Genomic DNA, 24,137 nt, shown 5'->3' on the forward strand with positions numbered 1-24,137 from the left:
TTAAACTCTGCATATAAAGCTTCTTTCTGCTTGAGTGAGTCTTCCGCTAAATAGTCAGACATGCCAAGAATTTGCTTGGGGATCATAAATGGTTCTTGAGTGCCAGTCACGTCTAGGGTGTAGGCTCGGGGCGTGACAGTTGAACAGAGATAGCGATGATGACGGCGAGAGGGGCACCCTTTACTTAACCCTTTAAGAGCTAAAAGAAGTGTTTCCTAATATAAGGAAAAAAAATTATTTCTTCTACCAATATGGGAGAAATGACTTTTCATTTTCAATGAATTTTTATTTTCCCTCCACTTGGTTTCCCCATATTACCCAATTTCTCTTTCTCATTTCTCATTTACAGCTTGCTTAAACCCAACATGTATTATGTCATAGATGGACACCATGTTGAAAGAAACTTTCTTAGTTAAGGTGTGGGGCCTAAATGAGAATTGTGTTGAAATCAATCTTCTTAGTTGATAAAATGTGGTATGAGGACATTGTTTTTAGCGGGGTTTATTATCACACAGAGTCATGTTATATTCTAATCCATGATGAGTTCCTTGCATTTGGAGGCCCAACTTCTTTTATTGCTATTTGTGTCTTACTTACTTCAAGATGACTTGAATATCCATAATGACATTTTTGTTAGTCAATAACACTTATACACATGGCACTAAGTCTTGGGTTAGTTTGTTTATTAGGTTACAATATTTATGAAAGCTATTTTAAATTTGATTATTTTGACATCATTTACATTACATCTATGAAGTTCTTTATGAGTTTTGTACATGAAATATTGGCCTGCCTACCACAAAGAATAGGGTAGGCATCATCACAACCCCAGTTCTTGATCATGACATATAATGAATTATTATTGTCCAACACTCCTCCAGTAGTAAGGGCTTCTCTTTCATAGCCTTTATTATTTTTATTTTAATGTGTAAATGATTGCACTATAAAGAAGATATATATCTCTATTACCATCTTGGATCCAACAAAAGAGTGGATAATTTTATATATCTTATGGCTAGAAGAAAGTTAAATATAATTTAACTATTAAATATTAGAATTTCATGCATATAAAGTATTGTAAAGTCAAGCTCAAAATAATAATATAAATATTAAATTAGGAGAAATGATATATCATAACTTTCTTATTTCATACATCAATTCTCAAGACTTATACTATGACATAATGATGGTTATAATGTTCCCTTACTCATATAATAAATAATTAACCATAGAGATCATGAGCAATGTTATGGAGGTGTGGGAGTTCATGGAGGTATATGGGATCATTATTTACATAGGAGTTAGAAAATAGTATTATTGGACATAATAATACGATTCGCATCTTACAAAGAGTCTTTTTTGACAATATTAAGATTACAATATTGTACTTCCTTTACCAAAATAATATTGAAAATGACATTAGTGTAAAAAGATAAAACTAATTAGAGATAATACCTAGTTAACGATAATACTTTTTAACATGGATTTAGATTATTTTAAAATAAATTACAATATATGTATATTGAATCTAAATAGACTTGATTTCATAAAAGTAGTGTAACGTCCTGTTACCATCGTTATAGAAAATCCAACAGGGAAAAAAAATTGGGCCGAAAAACTTTTTCGTAGTAACTTGGAATTTCCCAACCTAGTTCAGATTTGGACGAAATTGGAGTCATTAAAGTCTAGGGAAATCTGGCAACAATTGGGTGATCTAATTATTAATTTGATCACATGAGTAGATAGTTAAGACGTTAAGGAACTCATATGACTTTACAGAATTGAATTTGGGCGAGTACAACTCCCAAAATTGATCTTAGCGTGAACGGGTATTTTCTGAGTGTCATGGGATGAAGGTGTGTTGTGAAATGGGAATTTAGAATTCTTAAATCGACTCACTGGTTCCGTGCAAGCCGCTAGGGCCGCTGTAGCGGGGTGAGTACGGCTGTGGCAGGACAGTCACGATTTAAGTAAAAAATAAACCCCAAAAATATTTTATTCTGCACTTTTCGACTTTGAGAGCTAGGAGACGACCCACGATTCACATCTTACAAAGACTCTTTTTTGACAATATTAAGATTACAATTTTGTAATTCTTTACCAAAATAATATTGAATATGACATTAGTGTAAAAAGATAAAACTAATTAGAGATAATATCCTAGTCAACGATAATACTTTTTAACATAGATTTAGATTATTTTAAAATAAATTACAATATATGTATATTGAACTAAATAGACTTGATTTCATAAAAGTAGTGTAACGACCTGTTCTCGTCGTTATAGAAAATCCAACAGGGAAAAATTTTTGGGCCGAAAAACTTTTTCGTAGTAACTTGGAATTTCCCAACCTAGTTCAGATTTGGACGAAATTGGAGTCGTTAAAGTCTAGGAAAGTCTTATAGCAATTGGGTGATCTAATTATGAATTTGATCACATGAGTAGATAGCTAAGACGTTAAGGAACTCGTATGACTTTACGGAATTGAATTCGGGCGAGTAGAACTCTCGAAATTGATCTTAGCGTGAATGGGTATTTTCTAAGTGTCATGGGATGAAGGTGTGTTGTGAAATGGGAGTTTAGAATTCTTAAATCGGCTCACTAGTTCCATGCAAGCCGCTAAGGCGGGATTATTCCCGCCAGGGCGGGGCCGCTGTAGCGGGGTGAGTACCGTTGTGGCAGGACGGTCGCGAGTTAAGTCAGAAATAAATCCCAAAAATAATTTATACTACACCTTTCGACTTTGAGAGCTAGGAGCGACCCCAGGTTCTTTCTTGACGGTTTCACCATTCTCAAGGCTAAAGGTAAGGTTTTAACTCCCCGAATCCATTTTTCGATCCGTAAATCATAATCCAACGGATAATTATCGATGGGGGAGAGTTTTGACATGGGAATTAGGGTGGAAAAAACCCTAATCTGGGTATGGGGATCATGGGTTTGACCTAGGATTGATATTATTGATATAATCCGGGCAATTAGGTGTTGTTTATTGATCCTAACACTGTATTGATTGTTTGTAGACCAAGAACAAGCGGAAAGAGTCCGAAAAGGGAAGGATCAAGTTTCTTCGGGGATTTCAAGCTTGTTTCGAGGTGGGTGATGGTTGTGATTTCATGTTGGTGTGATATATGTTTGTAATTACTTCATTATAATGCATGTATGTATGCGAATATTGCATTATTGATCACCATAATCGTAAATGAGGATAAATGAATAATTGTATGTCATGAATCACCTATTGTTGTATGATTATGAGAATATACATTGTGATTATGATTGTGGTTTGTTGAATGGATCGGGTGTTGCGTTCCGACACACTAACTTGGATCGGTTTCCACATTCCGACACAAATATGGGATCGGTTGCCACGTTCCGGCATAAACATTGGATCAGATACCATGTATTGGTATGCTAACAGTTTGGGTTTCGGTTCCATGAGAGGACCATTGACTTGACATAACTGTGTAATTGAGAATTGTGATCTTAATCGTTGTTCGTAATTGATAATGATATTGTATATGTTCGGTGTATGCATGTTATTATTATGTAGTATTAACTTATGTATGTTGCACTTAATGGGATAGTCACGCGATCCTACCAATACACTGTGGTTGTGTACTGATACGACACTTGCATCTATTTTGTTGAGTACAAGGCATCTTCATGTGGCTATTGACAAAACTCGCTTAGAAGATCGGTGATTGTTCAAACTCAAGGGTGAGCTAGTTCTTCCGGGCTACCATGAGTTCTCTTTCGTTTAAAGTCCATATTTTCGGACTTAGACTTTCTAGTTAGTTATTCCTATGTTAGTTTGGGATTGTACCCCTTCTTTTTTAGACTTGTGGCTCTTGTTAGAGTTTTGGTACATTGACTTTCAGGTTCTAGGTATTACTTTCTCAATGTTAGTGTTGGTTGTTAAACTTTTGTTGGAGTTTATGGGAACTCCCTATCTTTTCCTTAGCATTTAAATTTGCTTCTGTAACCTTAAATGCTTTAGTATTTTGATTAAGTTAGTTAGCTAATTAGTATGAATGGTTCTCCCACCGGAGGGTTAGTGCGAGTGTCAATGGTCTAGGTCGTGACAAAGTTGGTATCAGAGCATAGGTTTGTTGATCTTGATGTACCAAGACGAGTCTAGTAAAGTCTTGCGAAATGGTACAGAGAGGTGTGTACTTTTCTTCAAAAGGCTATAGGACTTTAGGAAATCTCTCTGTCTTCTTTTGTCTCCTTTCATGCTATAACTTGATTCCAATTGGTATCTGGCGATTCAAATTGGTATCTAACCTCTTTCACTCTTCTGTCCGTAGATGGTTAACACTAGATTCATCGACGTCAGGCCCGTAGCTCCCGTCAATGCGCCACCTGAGGAATCTACAGCGAGAGGTCGCGATCGAGGCAAGGGTTGAGGAGGATCTAGGGGTAGAGGCCGAGAAAGGGTGGCGCCTACTAGGGATAGAGCACCGGTTGCAGATGCTCCCAGAAATGAGGCCCCTCATGTTCATTATGAAGAGGTAGAGGAGAATGTAGAAGCTGAGGAGGAGGAGAATGTAGGAGTTGAGGAGGAGGAGAATGTTGGATAAGAGGAAGAAGTGCAGGCTGAGACTACATGTATTCCTTCCATAGACCTAGTGTTAGCTCAGCAGATCATGTCATTCTTGAAGGGATTGTTTGGTCCTGGAGTGCTTCCCTCTATTCCAGCAACTCAAGCTCCCGCCAATCCTCCTATTGCTATCACTGTCCCAAGGTGGGTGGAAGTGGAAGTAATGATACTTTCTTCGGTCCTTTGTTGGGGCCAGTTATGACTGGTAATGAGCATGAAATGTTGACTAAGTTTTTGAAGTTGAAACCGTATGTGTTTCATGGTTCCGAGAGTGAGGATGTATATGAGTTCATCCTAGATTGCTATAAGAGGTTGCATAAGTTGGGAATTGTCCATCAGCATGGGTTTGGGTTCGTGACTTTTCAGCTTCAAGGTGAGGCTAAGCAGTGGTAGAGAGCTTATATGGAATGCAGATCTTCAGTTTTACCCCCACTTACTTGGACCCAGTTTCATGCTCTGTTTTTTGGAGAAGTATGTGCCTAGGACGTTGAGAGATCGTAAGAAAGATGAGTTCATGGCTTTGGAGCAAGGTGGTATGTTTGTGGCTGCTTATGAGGCCAAGTTTCATGCCTTGTCTAGATATGCTACTCAATTGGTGACTACTGAGGAGGAGAGGATCTGTTTATTTATTAAGGGACTAAATTCTGAGTTGCATGTATTATCTGTTCATATGACCTCCGCAGGGAGGAGCTTTAATGAGGTGACAGACTTTGTGAAGAAAGTGGAGGGGGTGAGGCGAGACCGTCAGGCTAAGGCATTGGCTAAAAGGGCCAAAAACTTAGGTAACTTTCAAGGTTCTTACTCCAAAGGTTCAGGGAGACCAACACTTGCAGCCAGACCAATTCAGTCTGATATGCCCACCTCTACAGGTAATTACTCGGGAACTCCACCTCAGAATTTGATTTAGGATAGCCAGGGAGTCGTACCTTCGGTGGGAAGCAGGCCATCTTTTGATCGTACATGTTACAAGTGTGGTGAACCTGGGCATATGAGGAGATATTGTCCCCACCCGCGCATGTTGGATTCCACACAGTAGCAGACTAGAGCAGTAGTACCCTTGGGAAATGGTAATAATGATCGAGGACGTCCACAAGGTGGGTGAGGAGAAAATTATCGAGGCGCGGAGGCAGGGAAAATGGTAACGCAGACAGAGGTGCAGTGCAGCTAGGCAGGGAAGTCGCCTGTCAAGATGACAGGGCTCAGTGTTATGCCTTTCCGGGCAAGAACAAAGCATAGGCGGCTGACGCAGTGATCATAGGTACTATTCTTATCTGTGACCGGATGGCTAATGTGTTTTTTGATCTGGGTTCTACTTATTCTTATGTATCCGTGCAATTTGCCTCAGAATTTGCTATGATTTGTGATATACTTGATGCCCCCATCCATGTTTCTACCCCAGTTGGAAAGTCTGTCATAGTCACCCATGTCTATTGTGCTTGTCCTATTTTGTTTATGGGTTTTCAGACTTGGGCTGATTTGGTGATTTTGGATATGACTGACTTTGATATAATCTTAGGCATGACTTGGTTGTCCCCCTATTATGATGTGCTTAATTGTAATACTAAGTTGGTAACTCTAGAAATTTTGGGAAGGGAAAAGTTAGAGTGGGTAGGGGTGTACAAGCCTAAGCAATATAAGCTCATATCCTCCATTCGGGCTAGGAAACTGGTAGGGCAGGGTTGTTTGGCTTACTTGGCTTATATTCGGGATGTGGAGGTTGAGTCTCCATCTATTGAGTCTATTCTTGTGGTGTAAGAATTTAGAGAAGTCTTTCCTAATGATTTGTCTGGTATGCCTCTGGATAGAGATATAAATTTCTGTATTGATTTGGAACCGGGCACTCGCCCCATTTTCATCCCTCCATATCGTGTGGCCCCGGCGGAATTAAGATAGCTTAAGGCTCAAATCCAAGAACTTATTGATAAAGGATTTATTCGTCCTAGTGCTTCCCCACGGGGTGCTCCGATTTTGTTTGTTAAGAAAAATGATGGTAGTATGAGGATGTGTATAGATTACCAGCAATTGAATAGGGTCACCATTCGAAACAAGTACCCATTGCCTCGAATAGATGATATTTTTGACCAAACTGCAAGGTGCATCAATTTTCTCTAAGACTGATCTAAGGTCTGGTTACAATCAGTTAAAGATTAGACCTGAGGATGTGCCCAAGACAGCGTTTAGAACCTGTTATGGGCACTATGAGTTTCTAGTTATGTCTTTTGGTTTGACTAATGCGCCTGCAGCTTTCAAGAGTTTGATGAATGGGGTGTTCAAACCCTTTCTTGATTCGTTTGTTATAGTCTTCATTGATGACATTTTGGTTTATTCGAAAAGTGAGGAAAAGCATGCCGACCATCTTCGTATTGTTCTGGGTGTTCTTGGGAAACAAAGGTTGTATGCTAAATTTTCTAAGTGTGAATTTTGGTAGACTTCGGATGCATTCTTAGGGCGTTTAGTTTCAAAAGAAGGGGTAATGGTAGATCCCCAAAAGATTGAGGCGGTTAAGAATTGGGTTCGGCCTAACTATGTAACGGAAGTTAGGAGTTTCGTGGGGCTCGCTAGTTACTATCGTCGATTTGTGAAGAACATTGCTTCTATCACCACTCACTTGACAAATTTGATAAAAAAGGAGGTACCATTAGAATGGACTGAGAAATGTGAGGAAAGCTTTCAAAAGCTCAATACTATTTTGACCACCGCACTTATTCTAGCACTATCGGTGGAAGGTAAAGACTTTATTGTTTATTGTGATGCTTCACATTCTGCTTGGGTGATGTGTTCATGCAGGATAAGAACGTCATAGCTTATGCATCGCGTTAGTTGAAGGTGCATGAGAGGAATTACCCGACGCATGATTTGGAGTTGGCAGCGGTAATATTTGCTCTTAAGATCTTGCGAGATTACCTTTATGGTGTTAAGTGTGAAGCGGTTACTGATCATCGTAGTTTGCAGCATGTGTTCACTCAAAAGGATCTTAATTTGAGACAGAGAAGGTAGATGGAGTTACTCAAGGATTATGATGTGACCATTCAATACCATCCGGGAAAGGCTAATGTGGTGGCAGACGCTTTGAGTTGAAAAGCAGTGAGTATGAGTAGTTTAGCTTGCTTGAGTGTAGCCAAGCGACCTTTGGCTAAAGAAATTCAGACATTGGAGTCAAAGTTCATGAAGTTGGGTATCTCAAAAAGAGGTGGGGTGATGGCTAGCATTGAAGTAAGGGTCACGTTCATTGAGGAAATCAAGGCCAAACAGTTTGAGGATGAAAATTTGAATGAACTTAAGAAAAAGACTGCGATTGGTAAGATACAAGAGACCACTCTTGATGCGGAAGGTGTGCTCAGTTTTAAGGGAATTATTTGTGTTCCTCGAGTTGATGACTTGATTCAAAAATTGTTGACAGAATCTCATGGTTCCCGATATTCCATTCATCCGGGTGTGACCAAGATGTACCGATATTCGAAGTGAATTTATTGGTGGTTGGGCATGAAGAAGGATATAGCGGAGTTTGTGGCTAAGTGTCAGAATTGCCAACAAGTAAAGTATGAACATTAAAGGCCTTCAGGTTTGCTTCAGAGAATGCCAATTCTGGAATGGAAGTGGGAAAGGATAATTATGGACTTCGTGGTTGGTCTTCCCAAACTTTAGGAAAGCTTGATTCTATTTGGGTAATGGTTGACAGATTGACTAACTCAACCCATTTTATTCAGGTAAGAATAGATTATAATGTTGAACAATTGGCTAAGGTTTATGTGAAAGAGATAGTGAGGTTGCATGGGGTGCCCCTTTCTATCATCACAGACCGTGGTACCCAATTCACATCCAAGTTTTGGAGGAAGTTACATAATGAATTGGGCACACAACTCACTTTTAGTACAACCTTCCATCCACAAATGGGCGGACAGTCAGAGAGGACTATTCAAGTGTTAGAGAACATGTTGAGGGCATGTGTGATTAATTTTGGAGGACATAGGGATAAGTTATTACCTTTGTGTGAGTTCTCCTATAATAATAGTTATCACTCCAGCATAGATATGGCACCGTTTGAGGCACTTTATGGGAGGGGATGTAGATCACTCATAGGATGGTTTGAGGCTGGAGATGTGAAACGTTTAGGGGTTGATTTAGTAAAGGATGCTCAAGATAAGGTGAGGAGTATTCAAGCTAAACTTTTAGCAGCCCAAAGTAGACAGAAGAAGTATGCAGATCATAAGGTGAGAGACATAGTGTTTCAGATTGGTGAGAATTTCCTTCTTAAGGTATCACCCATGAAAGTGGTGATGAGATTCGGCAAGAAGGGCAAGCTAAGTATGTGATACATTAGTCCCTTTGAGGTTCTTGAATGTGTAGGGCCAGTGGCTTATAGATTGGTTTTACCTCCTAATCTATCCGAAGTTCATCCGGTATTTCATGTGTCCATGTTGAAGAGATATCATGGTGACAGGGATTACATCATATAATGAGACTCAATTCTGTTAGACAAAGACCTCCAATATGAGGAGGAACCGGTTGCAATTCTTGATCGTGATGTGCGTAAACTAAGGACCAAGGAGATTAAGTCCGTGAGAGTTCAATGGAAGCATCGTCCAGTTGAGGAAGCTACTTGAAAAACCGAGAAGGAAATGCGAGACAAGTATCCCCAATTGTTTGTCGATTCAGGTGCTACTCTATTCCTTCATTAGCCTATTTTTCCCAAGTTTGTCACTCGGGGATGAGTGACGGATAAATTGGTATCTATTGTAATGACCTGTTCCTGTTGTTATAGAAAAGTCAATGGGGAAAAAAAATTGGGCCATAAAACGTTTTCGTAGTAACTTGGAATTTCCCAATCTAGTCCAAATTTGGATGAAATCGGTGTCATTAAAGTCTAGGGAAATCTGGTAATAATTGGTTGATCTAATTATGAATTTGATCACATGAGTAAATAGCTAAGGTGTTAAGGAACCCATACGACTTTACGGAATTGAATTCGGGCGAGTAGAACTCCCGAAATTGATCTTAGCGTGAACGGATATTTTTTGAGTGTCATGGAATGATGGTGTGTTGTGAAATGGGAGTTTGGAATTCTTAAATCAACTCACTGGTTCTGTGCAAGCCACTAAGGCGGGATTATTCCCGCCAGAGCGAGGCCGTTGTAGCAGGGTGAGTACCGCTGTGGCGGGACAGTTGCGATTTAAGTCAGAAATAAACCCCAAAAATGTTTTATTTCGCACTTTTCGACTTTGAGAGCTAGGAGATGACCCCAGGTGCTTTCTTGACGGTTTTTCACCATTCTTAAGGCTAAAGGTAAGTTTTTAACTCCTCGAATCCATTTTTCGATCCGTAGATCATAATCTAATAGGTAATTATCAATAGGAGAGGTTAATTTGATCTGGGAATTATGGTGGGAAAACCCCTAATTTGGGTATGGGGATCGTGGTTTTGACCTAGGATTGATATTATTGATATAATTCGGATAATTAGGTATTGTTTATTGATCCTAGCATTGTATTGATTGTTTGTAGACCAAGAACAAGCGGAAAGAATCCGAAAAGGGAAGGATCAAGTTTCTTAGGGGATTTCAAGCTTGTTTCGAGGTAAGTGATTGTTGTGATTTCATGTTGGTGTGATATATGTTTGTAATTGCTTCATTATAATGCATGTATGTATGTGAATGATGCATTATTGATCACCCTAATCGTACATGAGGATAATTGAATAATTATATGTCATGAATCACCTCTTGTCGTATGATTGTGATTGTGGTTTATTGAATGGATCGGTTGTCACGTTCCGACATAAATATGGGATTGGTTGCCACGTTCCGGCATAAATATGGGATCGGTTGACACGGTTCGGCATAAACATTGGATTGGATACCACGTACTGGTATGCTAACAGTTTGGGTTTGGGTTCCATGAGAGGACCATTGACTTGACATAACTGTGTAATTAAGAATTGTGAACTTGATCGTTGTTCGTAAATGATATTGATATTTTATATGTTCGGTGTATGCATATTATTATTTTGTTGTATTAACTTGTGTATGTTGCACTTAGTGGGATAGCCGTGTGATCCTACCAGTACACTGCGGTTGTGTACTGATACTACACTTGCTCTTTCTGTATTGAGTACAGAGCATCTTCAGGCAGCTATTATTATTAGGCTTTAAACATGTTTTTGTTCAATCATTCGTCACTTATAGGAAATTATTACTTCAAATAATGAAATTGATTTTTTATATAAAAAAAAAACTCAAAATCAGTCAAGTGATAAAATAATAAAATAATTAATTTTAAATTTGAATTCAAAAAATAACTAACCTTATCTATAGAAAACGCCTAATCTCATAACCCACGTCTTTAAAGAAAAACTAAAAAAAAACTACTACTCCACATGTCTTAAAACTAATTCTATAAAATACATATTCAAACAGGTGTAGAATGAAATTTCCATTAATTATTACATAAAAAAACTTGTATTCACGTAACCTGGGGTTTGTTTTATAATCAACATCAAAATTAACAAAATCACAATATTTTTATCTCTTTACTAACACAAAATTTAACAATTTTGGTATGCAGGAAGAAGAAGAAGTTGATGATAGAGAAATGACGGAAGGTCAAGAAGTTCATGGCATTGGACCATTCTATTTTATTTTTTTAACGACTTTGCATGTTCATTTCAACTTTTATGCGTGAGGATGCATTGAAATTTATAATGGAAGTTGAAAGTTTGACTCTTTTGGTGGCATATATTCATACAGGTGGTGTGGATGAAGATGAAATTATGAAGAATACTTACATTTACCCGGTTGCAAGACAAGTTCAAGGTGTCTTGATTTCATCTTCTAAAAACTCTTAAATAACCAAGTTTTGAACTTTATATTCAGTAGCATATTATCTTGGCAAAGGTTTTTACGGTCGTAAGTAATAGTAGCATCTGCTAATTTTTTAAGAGAAATAATTTTCATGCTAATAGTACATATATTACTATACTAAAATATCCTTTAATCTTATGAAAATAATCATTTCAAGTGAAAAGTTGTAATTAAAAAAAAATAACAAGAAAATAATATATTTTTATTTATATACAATAAAATAAATAGTAGGACAAACATGTAAAAACATATGAATTATTTATTTTTTTATCAAGGTAAAATAAAATAAATATTATCTTTAAATCATAATATATTATAAAACTAAAATTGTAGCTAATTATAACTATAGAAATAATATATTAATATTATAAAATATAAATTATGTACTAATAATATTAGTCTAATGTGTTCAAATAAATAAGTTAATGAATGTGTACAAATAAATAAGTTAATGATTTATATCATTATTTTTTAAATATAGCATATAGTGTATAATAAATCTTATTAGTTATTTTTAGTTTACAATATTTATTTTTTTAAAATATCTCCACAACGCGCGGAAACGTATACTAGTACTAGTAATAATAACAACACATTTATAAACAAAAGAACTTGTTGATACTACATGTGTCAATAGTTTGGTTTGCGTCTGAATTCACTAAAGGACAACAAAACTTACTAAGTAGATTTTTCAAATATTGGAACCAAACCAAATAAATTAAGCCATTTTTTTTATTTGATTTTGTCAATTAAATTTTTTTTTCTGATTTTTTAAAATGTATAATAATATAAATTCAATTTATTCTGAACATGAAACAAAATTCTTGGATTTATGAAATAGAAATTATAAATCGAGCAAGAAAGTAAAAGCAGATGTTGAATTGCTATAAAGTTAACCACCATGTATCAATATTTCAAATAATTAACTTGTATTGTGATTTTTTTTTTTAAAATATGCATATGTTTAATTCTAATTCTTAAATAGGTATTTTTACGGTCAATTTTGTTCTACCATTTCAAATAATCACTTTCAACGTTCATTTTTGGTAAAATATATCATTTTTTAGTAATAACAATAACACATATATAAACAAAAGATATTGACTTGTTGACACTACAAGGACCCGTTTGGTAGGAGGTATTAATCAAAATATTTCATGGATTAAAATTTAGTCCAACAAAAATATTGTTTGGTTACTTTATTTAACCTAATCCATGGATTAGTTATACCTCATACAAGGTCTTATTTTATCCCTAGAAAAGGGAGGGATAACTAATCCAAGGTTTAACAATCCTTGTATAAGACCCCTAAATGACTAAACTATCCCCAAATCTTTTTTCCTAATTTTTTTTTTTTTGTAATTTAATGCTCTTTTTTATTTATATGAGAATATTTATAAATATTCTTTTAAATTCTCCAAATTCGTTCCATGTAATTTGATGATTTCACAAATTAATGTTTTTTTCCATGTTTGATTTGTTATATTGAGTTGGTTTTTTTGGTCTTTTTTAAAAAAATGTAGTTCGTCGATTGACCACTTGAACTTTTTTTTTTTTTAAAAAAAAAGCTTTGTGTATTTGAACAATTTAAGTAGCCTTAAATCTATGTTAAGTTTAAGGTTAATATATCGTGCTATCAAGGATCTCTATGGTGGCATATCACACCTCAAAATTTAATAATAATTTTTTAATATATTTTAGTATTTAATTTGACAAATTAAATGAAATATAAAATCTCATAATAACTCAAGGGTATAATAGGAAAGAAACTTTTTCTAGAATTTTAAACCAAACATAAGATTAAATGGGAAACATGAACCAAACACTTGATAAAAACTAATCCTTGCATTACTAATCCATGCATTAGTAATCCCTGGATTATGCATCTTTGTACCAAACGACCCCACAAGTGTCAATGGTTTGATTTGGGTCTGTTTTCGCTGAAGGACAACCAAACTTACTAAGTAGGTTTTAAAATATTAGAATCAAAGCAAATCAATTAAGCCAACTTATTATTTCTTTGATTTTGTCAATTAATATGGTTTTTTGTGATCTTTTTAAAATATATAATATTATATTTTCAAATTATTCTGAATCGGAAGCAAATTCTTGGATTTATCAAAGTAAAAATTATAAATGGATCAAGAAAGTACAAGCAAATATTGAATTTCTAAAATGTCAAAAACCACGAATCAATGTTACAAAAAACTAACTTGTAGTGTAATTTTTTTTGAAAAAATATGCATATGTATAATGAAAATTTCTTAAATATGTATTTTTAAAGTCAGTTTGGTTCTACTATTTCAATTTTTTTATTGTTTTAAAAACCTAATAAAATGTTATCAATTTTGAGAATCAAAACCAAACTAAATCAAAGAAGTATCTATTCTTTTCTCCAATTTATTATAATTTTATTGTAATTTTTTTATTTATTATAAACATCCCTACTGAAGTTATTATTGGTCAATTCTAGATAAATGGGGAAACTGAAATACCTGAGAGAAGAAACACAATGACAAGGACACCATAAAGAATTTTGAGTTGCTAGACTTCACCATTTTGTTCAATATTAATTTTGAGGTTATGAAATATGTCTCTAATTAATAATTCCTTCAATTAATTTATAGAGGAGGGTTCAAAATATTTATGGAAATTTAGTGTTAGTTCCATTCTATATTTATTTGTGTCTATGAGAGTTTTATGGTATATCATCTACTTTTAAAGATCATTTCACGAATTTTTCTTACACGTCTCCGGTTTAGTTTAGATAAAATTTATTTTAGACAGGTAATATCGTTAAAATATGTATAAATATATTATTCTAGAAAATGTTGATTGTAATTTTACGTAGTGTTTCTAAATAGGATATCATACATTTGGAATAACTGGGGACTCAGAAAGGTGCCACTATTTAACTGAAAAAAGGTGTCGGGACAAGACCCTTGGCTACCTGACTATTCTATTGCAATGACTAATAATCAAACGAACTTAACTAGCTAAACTGGAGCCCTCCAGAAGCTAGGAGATGTCAAAAAAAAAAAGATGATCGGAAGAGTACCTACTTAAGCGCTTGCAACTCCAAATGGCGTTTGTACATGGAATATATTGTATGTAAAATAGCCGAATGAAACAACTGTTTAACTAGATATAATAAACTAAGATAGTAACTCTAAAAATAGATTTCGAGATGGATAACGGAAAACTAAAGCATGCAAACGTACTTTTAACATCAACACTTTAAAACTAAATATCCACGCAACAAAAGCAATGTAGCTAACTTTCACGACTCAAACTACCGCACCATGCGGGCAACTCCCCTAACCCCTAGATAAGAGAATTCTTACCACCCAAAAGAATATTGATAATGCGAAAGTAAACAAAAATTAATATATCCATCATTTAATTAAGAAATCAAATTTCCAGCCTCGATAATTACCACGGTCTTTGAAAAACACATAGAACCCTCCCAAGGAACTAGTATGAAAAGGTACAAGAGCTTTAAGAGTGTTCAATATCTGAAATGTAAGACTCAGCTCCCTCCATAAGGAAGGAGGAGTAGAAGCTACAGAGACCATCGTCGTTGGGACCTAAAAAACATCACTTGCCTGCAACCTCAATATTGGGACTTAATTGCATTCACGACTGGTCTTTATTAAAGAAATCAGTTGGATGAACTTCGTGAATGTGGGATCCAATTTGTGAATGTGAGAGGTCAGGTCCCCAAGGCATCACGAACACAGGCCTAGTCCATTAACGCAAAGGGTTAACCTTCTTGACCTATGAGATCATGACGCAAGGCCCACGAACGCAATGACCAACTCTCATGGTCTCTTCCAACATGGAACTAGGCTCGTGAATGTGGAGACTAGAATCAGTGGTCACCATGAACGTGGCCTGAGGTACACAAATGCGAAGAGGATTAGTGGACTGCACCAGCTGATGTGCATCAGCTGGTTTAACAAAGTTCAATATCCTCGATGGGATGCTTGGGACTCGTTCAGAACAATGTGAACCCAAATGAAATATGTGACCCCACCAAAATTTGGTATTCCTGACTCAACAGAGATGTTAAATCTTCTAACCGAGGTTGTCTCCACAAAAAGTGAGTTCCTCACCCTATCACGGCCCGAATTTACACCCTGGACGTGGGCGATACTCGAGAACCATTGTTGGTCCCCAAGCAAGCCCTTATCATGGCTGAATACAACCGGAAGACTAACTCAAGCATACATAAGCTTAAAACTGAATTAAATTCATTAAACTCAAATACTCAACTTTAAAAATTCAATCTGAACAATACTCAATGAGAATACTTATAGTTTGTAAAACAACTCAAAGAAAGTAAATACTGAAAAACTCTTCAACTCTATCTATCTATGAAGCCTCTACTATTACAGAAGGATATCCGTACAAGATCCACGACATCTCAAAACTACTAATTGTATGGTAAAGGTGAAGTCCTCCAGAATATGAGAAGGTTCACCAAAGCTCGTTGGGACGTCAACTGATCTCAACGAAATTCCTATTGATGATATTGAGTACCTGTATGTGCATCATAAAACGATGCAGGTCAAATGACATCAGTACATTGAATGTACGAGCATGCAAGGGGAACTCTGAACATAAATATAAGCTTGAACTGATAAAAAGGAAAACATACTCACCTCGTCTCAACTCAACTCAAAAATACTCAACCCAACTCGACTCAAGAATACTTAACTCAACTCGACTCAAGAATACTCAACTTAACTTGACTCAAGAATACTTTACTCAACTCGACTCAAGAATACTCAATTGTCATGACCCGAGCCTACACCTTCGACGTGGCTGGCACTCGAGAACCATTGATGGTCCCCAAGTGAACCCTCATCCTGGCTGACTACAAGCGGAAGACTAACTCAAGCATACAAAGCTTAAAACAGAATAAAATTAATTGAAACTCAAATAATTAACTTAGAATATAATCGTGTATTCAACTGGCCAAAACTAGGCAACTCAAATCTTTAAAATATTTAAGAAGATAAATGAAACAGACTTTTCAAACTCTATTGTCTATCTATGAAGCCTCTAAATGATAAAGATGGAAGTCGGGACAAGACCCACGACATCCTGACAAACTGAAACGTACAAGTGGATCCCTTCGGAATCAAGGAGGCTCGCCATAGCTAACTCAAACTGCATGTGGTATCAACGAAGCGCCTGTTGATGACCCCAAATACCTATATATGCATCATGAAACGATGCAAACCAAATGGCTTAGTACATGGAATGTACGAGCATGTAAAAGGAATTCTAAAGCATAACATAAGCTTAAACTTGATAAAAAGGGAACATACTTACCTCTTCTCAACTCAACTCAACCCAACTCAAAAAAACACAGTTCAACTCAACTCAAAGAAAATAGGGCTCACCTCAATGAAATAAGGCTCAACTCAATAATAGGATTTTCAACTCAGTGAAATAAGGCTCAACTCAATAATGAGACACTCGACTCTGGGTACTCAAACTCTGGATACTCAACTCTGGTTACTCAACTCAATATAAAGCAACAATAAGGGATGCAATATATGGAATACTTTTAAAACAGTAGAAAGCAACTCAGTGTATTTAAGAATACAATATACTCAGTTTGTATGCAAGGAAACAAAATAAACTTAGTTTGTATATGAAAATACAAAATAAACTTAGTTTGTATATGAAAATACAAAATAATCATTGTGGGAGTTTCTCTAACCGACAACCATCACTATGAGATATGTGATGATACAACGTTTTGCCTCACACTGCCAGGGATGTCCTATACCTTGTCGGGGGTATAAAACCTAACTACTAAGTGGATACACTAGTCTATGCTAAAAATCACTAAAGAATCATCTAAAAAGTATGCCCCTTTTTTACCCACTTTGGCTACATGGTTTATGGAGGTTGTGAGTTGTCTGAACTCTCCCCCATATCGGTGCTCAATACTACTCCCAAAAATTTAACTAGCTCATATGTTTAAAAACATAACTCTTTCAGTGATTTGAGATAATTTCTCAAAAACTAGCCCAAAGGCTATCTTGGAAATTAGTGTTTCCTCTCTTGATTAAATGTGAAAACATTTACTCTTTACTGAAAACTAGCTCAAAGGCTCTTTTGAAAATCGGTGTTAACATTTACTCTTTGTGAATACACGGTCCCCATATACACTTTTGAAGAAATGAACTTCACTCTTTACTCTTTACTCAAATCAATGCTCAAGTCTTTAAAACAAGTTTTAAACAATTGGAAAAAAAAAACTTCTTAAAATAGGGTTCATGCCGAATTATGGACATGAACGACTTGATTCAAGATTTTCAATAACCATAGATGGAACTCAATACTTAGAACTCAAGAACTTCAATGATACTACTCATTTCAAGAATGCTCGACTCAGAGGGTTCGTGCGGAATCATGAGCATGAACTACTCAACTTAAGGACTCAAAGTTACTTCTCATCTCAAGACTTCTCGACTTATAGGATTCATGCAGAATTATGGGCATGAACAGCTCAACACATGGACTCCATGGGTAATATGTTATAGTCCCATGATTAGGAATAAAATCTCAAAAGAATTAGGACTCAATGCTCAAAGACTTAGAACTCGAAGATGCTACTCCTCTCGAAGACACACAATGTATGAAGTTCATGCAGAATTTATTAGCATGAACGACTCGACTCAAGGGTCTAAAGAACATTATGGAACTCTGCATACAACTCTTCTCATTCTTATACTCACTTACTTGAGTCTTGAAACAAATTATTAGAAATTGTAGAAGACTCCTAAAAAAGACTCAAAGAAACTTTCTCGAAATGTTCGAATGAACTCTCAAGACTTAAATCTTAAATCTACCTTGAATTTGAATTATGAATTCAAGGTTATGATTTATGTTATGAATGATTTCTAGGTGTTTAGAAGTAGTTTAGAGTGATAAGAATCAAAGGGAGTGAAGGTACACTTAAAAGGGACTCAAACGGGACAACAGACGGAAACAAAGTGGAGGTAGGCGACCCTAGCGCATTCCTGGAATGGGGAGCCAGCCCCTAAGGTTCAAAGAAATGATATTGGTGCACTGTGGCGTGTCACGCGACCATTCCCCCAGACAATTCTGATGAATTTTGTCTCTCATTTTCTGATCCTAAATCGCTTTTAATCAATTTCTTTTCTCAAGTTTTCTTTAGATTCAATTACCCAGCCTAAGTACACACTAATTTACTCAAACAACACTCAAAACACTTACTTTCATCTCAAGAAATCATCAAAACCCCAACAAAACAAGATTAAGAATGAACTTCAAGAACACCTATCAAGAACTTAAATCCTTCAATTTTTGAGAACGAAATTACGCTGAAAATAATATGAATGGCATGTGGGTGAATGAACCCAACACTATGGAAGCTTACCTACCTCTTAGGGATCGAACCCATGATGAAAATCCGCAACAACTCTCAAGAATCTCGATGAACGCCTTAATCCTTTCCTCTTTTCTCCTATTTTCTCTTTTTGAACTCTCAGCCAAAACCCTAGGCATATATTAGGATTATAAAACTGAACCTAATTAGATTATACCCCTAAAATCTTACTAAAAATGAATTAAATCTGATTGGGTAAGGAAAAGACCAAAATACCCCACACTATTTTCGAGTAACTTTCCTTATTTGGACAACCTGGCTTCAAAAGGGCATATCTCACTCATCCAAACTCGAAACTTAGCAGACTCAGTGACGTTGGAAAGATAATTCAAATAACTTTCATTTGATATCTTATGGCTCATATAAATCATCTTGTACTAAATGTTATGGTCGTTTGAAGTTGACCCAAAACTTAAAGGACTAACGAATAACTTGAATGAACTCTCTTTAGTTCTTCTTGGAACTCAAGGTGCTACATCTAGTGACCTTAACACTTAAGTAATTTTAATTCCTTGGAAAAATCTCACTCACTATGAGGAACGATTCGAGTCTTAGTTCGAGAATTTTCTCAGGTGTTACATCAACTCAACTCAATATGAAAGAAACGATAATAAGATGCAACAAATAAAGCTTTGTAAACATTAGACAAGAACTCAAAATGTATAAAAATGCAATAATAAAATCTTTACTCTTACTTGGGAGATTCTCTAACCGACAGCCATCACTATGAGCTACGTGATGATACAACGTCTCACCCATGTTGTCAGAACTGTCATATACCTTGCTAGGGTATAGAATATCCTCAACTTAGTGGATCAACTAAGCTATGCTTAAAAGCAATAAGGAATAATCTAAAAAGTATGACCCTTTACCCATGTTAGCATACATGGTTTATGAGGATTTTGAGTTGTCTGAACTCATCCACATATCGGTGCTCAATACTACTCCCAATAATATATAACTCATGCTCAAATGTTTAAAAACATAAATCTTCCTCAATTTAAGATAATTACTCAAAAGATCCTTAAAATAGGTGATGCTCAAGACTCCTCATAAACTCAATTAGAAATCAATATTTCTATCATTTTAAATGTAAAAGTGTTACATGCTTAGGAATATTTAGTTCCCTTATACTCATTTTGAAATAAGAAACTCAACTCTCCTCATCCTCATACTCATTTACTCAAGTATTAAAACAAGTTATAAGTAATTGTAAAATACTTCTCAAAATAGGGTTCATGCCGAATTTAGATGTGAACGACTCAACTCAAGGATTTCAATAACCATATAGAACTCAATAATTAGAACTCAAGGACTCAAGAACTCAGAACTCAACGATACTACTCCTCTCAAGAACACTCAATTCATAAAGTTCATGCAGAATTATGGACATGAACGACTCGACTCAAGGATATAAATAATAATGTAGAGCACATGAGTACAAATCTTCTCATTCTCATACTTACCACCTCAAGACTTAGTACAAAAATATAGTTGATTTCAAAAGAATTCTTAATTTGACTCAGAAGGACATTCTTGATCATTCCTCTTAATTTTACTTCAATTTGAAATGTAATTTAAGAGATATGATTGGGATATGTATAGGATCTCTCATGATTGGAGTTTTAGATAGTTAAAATTAAGAAGAGAGCAAAGACACTATTTAAAAGAACTCAGACGGAAAGAAAGACAGAACAGAAACAGGGCAGGCAACCCAGGAGCTTTCCTGGCACCCTGCGCCAGCCCCTAAACTCCTAAAAGCCATTCCTATCGCATTGTAGGTGTACTGCCCCAGCCCCTCTGGCGCTATGGGGGCCCGCTTCCCTAGCCCCATATGGTTATATGGGGGCGCATTGCCCCAGCCTAAGCCCAGAAACCCGATGAACTTTCTAACTCAATTTCCAGCTCTATCTCCTCTAGAATCGAATGATTTCCTCCAAAAACTCCTAAATTCATAAACCAAACGCAATTCCAATGAAAACCCACACAAAACACTATCAAGAACCACCCTCATTTACAAGACTCTCACCTCAAGAACTCAACAAGACTTCATTGTTAAATAATGAAGCAAAAACCTCAAAAACTTCTCAAAAATTCAATAATTCGACTTTTAGAAGGAATTCATGGGAAAATTTTATATGATTGGCGTGAGGGAGAACAAACCCAACACTATGAAAACTTACATACTGATGAGTCCATAAATTGGACTCAATTAGGGCTATATTTTAATAGAAATTGTGTCCTCAAATGCTTATTTTATCTCAATATCTGATGAAAACCCTTAAGTTTCAGGTATTTAAAGTTTGAAGGAAAGCATGGACACTACGTCGCAAAAAGGAACAAAAAGGCTGAAAAGAACGAAGAAATGAAGGACTGAGGATTGCCGAGTCCACTTGGCGAGTCGTCGAAGGGTCTTACTTCGTCTTTTGTTCCAGTGTGCTGAGCCCTGAAGGAAAGGATCAAGTCGGCAAAAAAAGGGAGCAGTCGGCGCATCGCCGAGAAGTTCCGCAAAGCAGTACTCTGTCACCCGATGACCCAATGTAGCGACCCTTTCAAAACGGTACCCCTACTTAAACAAGAAATCTAATTAAAATACTCGCGACATTCAAAACCAATTAATGAGGCATACTGATTTTAATCTAGTAGAGGGATTAGATCCCTTTCAAAACCGTACCCCTACTTAAACAAGAAATCTAATTAAAATACTCGCGACATTCAAAACCAATTAATGAGGCATACTGATTTTAATCTAGTAGAGGGATTAGATTCATAACAAACTCAAAAATAATAATAATAATAATAATAATCTAGGCAATTAACCGACCAGATCTTCATGCATATATTAACCTCACACTCGAGGTAAAATAACAAGAATATTACACTTTCGAGTACCGAAATCAGCCATCTCGTGCTTCACACAACTTTCAAGACATATAGCAAATTAGTATATTACAAAACTTGGGTTTACACACCCCAAAAAGATAAAAAAAAAATGTATAACCATACTTATATTACAACCCATGGTGACATGACCAAATCAGCCCCCAAAATCTCATGTAAATATATAGCACAAAGATCATGTACAAGTCCCAAGGTTTATACAAAATAAAGATGCATATATGCAAATGTGATCTTCCTTAAGGCTTTCAAAATCTCCATCATCAATGGCCAGCTTCAAGCATCATCGCAAACAGCCCCTACGATAGAAACAACTATCGCTAAGCATATAGCTTAGTGGTGTGCAAACTATAGGTTTGGAGCCCTCAAATTCACCAAGTTATCATTCTCAAGTCAAGGGCAGCACGATCGAAACAAAATTAGTAAATCAAGTAACCAATATACAAGGAGTATCAAGTTCAATATTTAAAGGTCCAAATGTTAAGAAAGCTCATAACACAACTTTTCAAGAGATTCAATAACAAGGCTCACCCAATATATACATCATGTCGTCACACCAGGCACGAGCAGGTGTCAAGAAGGGTCAAAACCCAATAATCAAGAGAACCAAGAACCATATTAAAAATGGCTTTCTAGTTCGTACTTAAAATGGACAACTTCCATTCTTAAGACGGACTAAAAATCCAGAGTCAAGATGACAAATTATCTGAACCAAGAGGCATGCCAAGAGTGACAAAGTCACAGCCACAAGAAGGACAAGGTCCCAACAAGAGTGCCAAGTGATCAAACAGTTCGTACAAGGGGGCGAGTTACATAAGCGTCTTTAATGTATTAAAGAATACCAATACGACAATGCAAAGTGACAAGAGGTAATCAAGGTACCAAGATAACTTTCAGATATACCAGTAGGTAAAAAAGAGTACAGGTATAAGTTTATACACAAACCTCAGTTCTTTAGCACAAAAACAGTCTAACACAACTTCACGAGTTCAAATCGTAGACCAACCAGCGTATCAAAGTCTTCAACTCGTACACGAGGATATACAACCTTTAAAAAATGAATTCAATCGCTTATTCACTTTCTAGTAGCTCAATAATGATGGCTTAACATAGGGTTATCATCACAAGTAAGCCTAACTTGTACAAATACGACTATACTCCCGAAACAGAAATTCTGCCCAATAAAAGCACTTCATGTCGCAACTTAGATTTGAAACAGAAAACGGCCAAAATGGAATTTATATCCTTCATAAAAGATGTAGGTATATATCTTAAGCTTGCAAATAATCAAGAATCACCGCAAAATACGCTTTGTACAAAAAGATATAAACAAAACACTAACAGTTGAACATACAGGATTTCAAATTCCAGAATCTGGACAGAACATGTCATAGGTTTCGTCCCTTATTTCGTAGTCCTAATAGCTAAATTAGAGTTTACCATAAACATAAGAGTTTTAGGTATAGGAATCAGCTTTCCAAAACATATTTATTCACCTCAAAAGGAGTTATACAAAACGAGATATTCTAAAATTACTAAACACTACCCAGCTTTAAAAAAACAAGTTTTGATTACTCACCAAAAGGTAGGTTGTCTCGACTTCCAGCTAGAAGGACCAAGGTTTTCTCTTGTGATTTTGATGAAAAACTGGTTAGAAAATGTTCTTATGTTCTTGGACTTCAGTTCCAAACGAAAATCACAAGAGGAGGTGTGATAATATAGTCTAATGAGTGATGCTTAGTCACATATACAACTGTCCCTAAAGGGTGCTGCCCCATTTTATTGTGTGCTGCCCTAAATGTATACATATACACCTATATGTATATAATTTTTACGAACACTTTCAATTCATATGTAATTTTAATTTGAAAAAATTACGTAAATACCCCCATACAATACCTTAAATTACGAGAACAATCTATTTTAAACAAGGTTGCATATATCACAAAATTTCAAGTTCCCAAAATAAGAATAAAACATATTGTAGTAATTAAGAAATGATGCATCGACATGCAAGAGTTGATCTAGTATTTTAGGGGTGTTACACCCCGAGCACAACGATGTTGAAGGCTAGTGCAAGACGGCGATGAACTACACCAAAAGGCTAATCACCGAGTTGATTGGCGATTTCGACTTACGACACCGAATGATCCGCTGCAGCACAAATCTATGACAACTATAAATACGTTAGAGTTGTAGTTTTAAGAGTCGAACAATTATTATAATTTTCATATAGAATAGTATTTTTTGATATTTTTGTTCTAAGTTTGAGAGGGTTTTGAAGACTTGAAGATCCAAAGGGTTTCATCTTCAAGATTTGGATTTAGGTCTCTTCGATTCTTCAAATTTG

General features: G+C 35.9%; 1 pseudogene; it reads left to right on the forward strand.

Moving 5' to 3' along the window:
- The first annotated feature begins 2,870 nt into the window (after positions 1–2,870).
- Positions 2,871–9,280, forward strand: LOC125839153 (uncharacterized; annotated as a pseudogene).
- Positions 9,281–24,137: the final 14,857 nt, after the last annotated feature.

The sequence above is a fragment of the Solanum verrucosum genome, unplaced genomic scaffold (assembly GCF_900185275.1).
Source record: "Solanum verrucosum unplaced genomic scaffold, falcon-dt-bn FXZP01000164.1, whole genome shotgun sequence".
Classification (NCBI taxonomy): domain Eukaryota; kingdom Viridiplantae; phylum Streptophyta; class Magnoliopsida; order Solanales; family Solanaceae; genus Solanum; species Solanum verrucosum.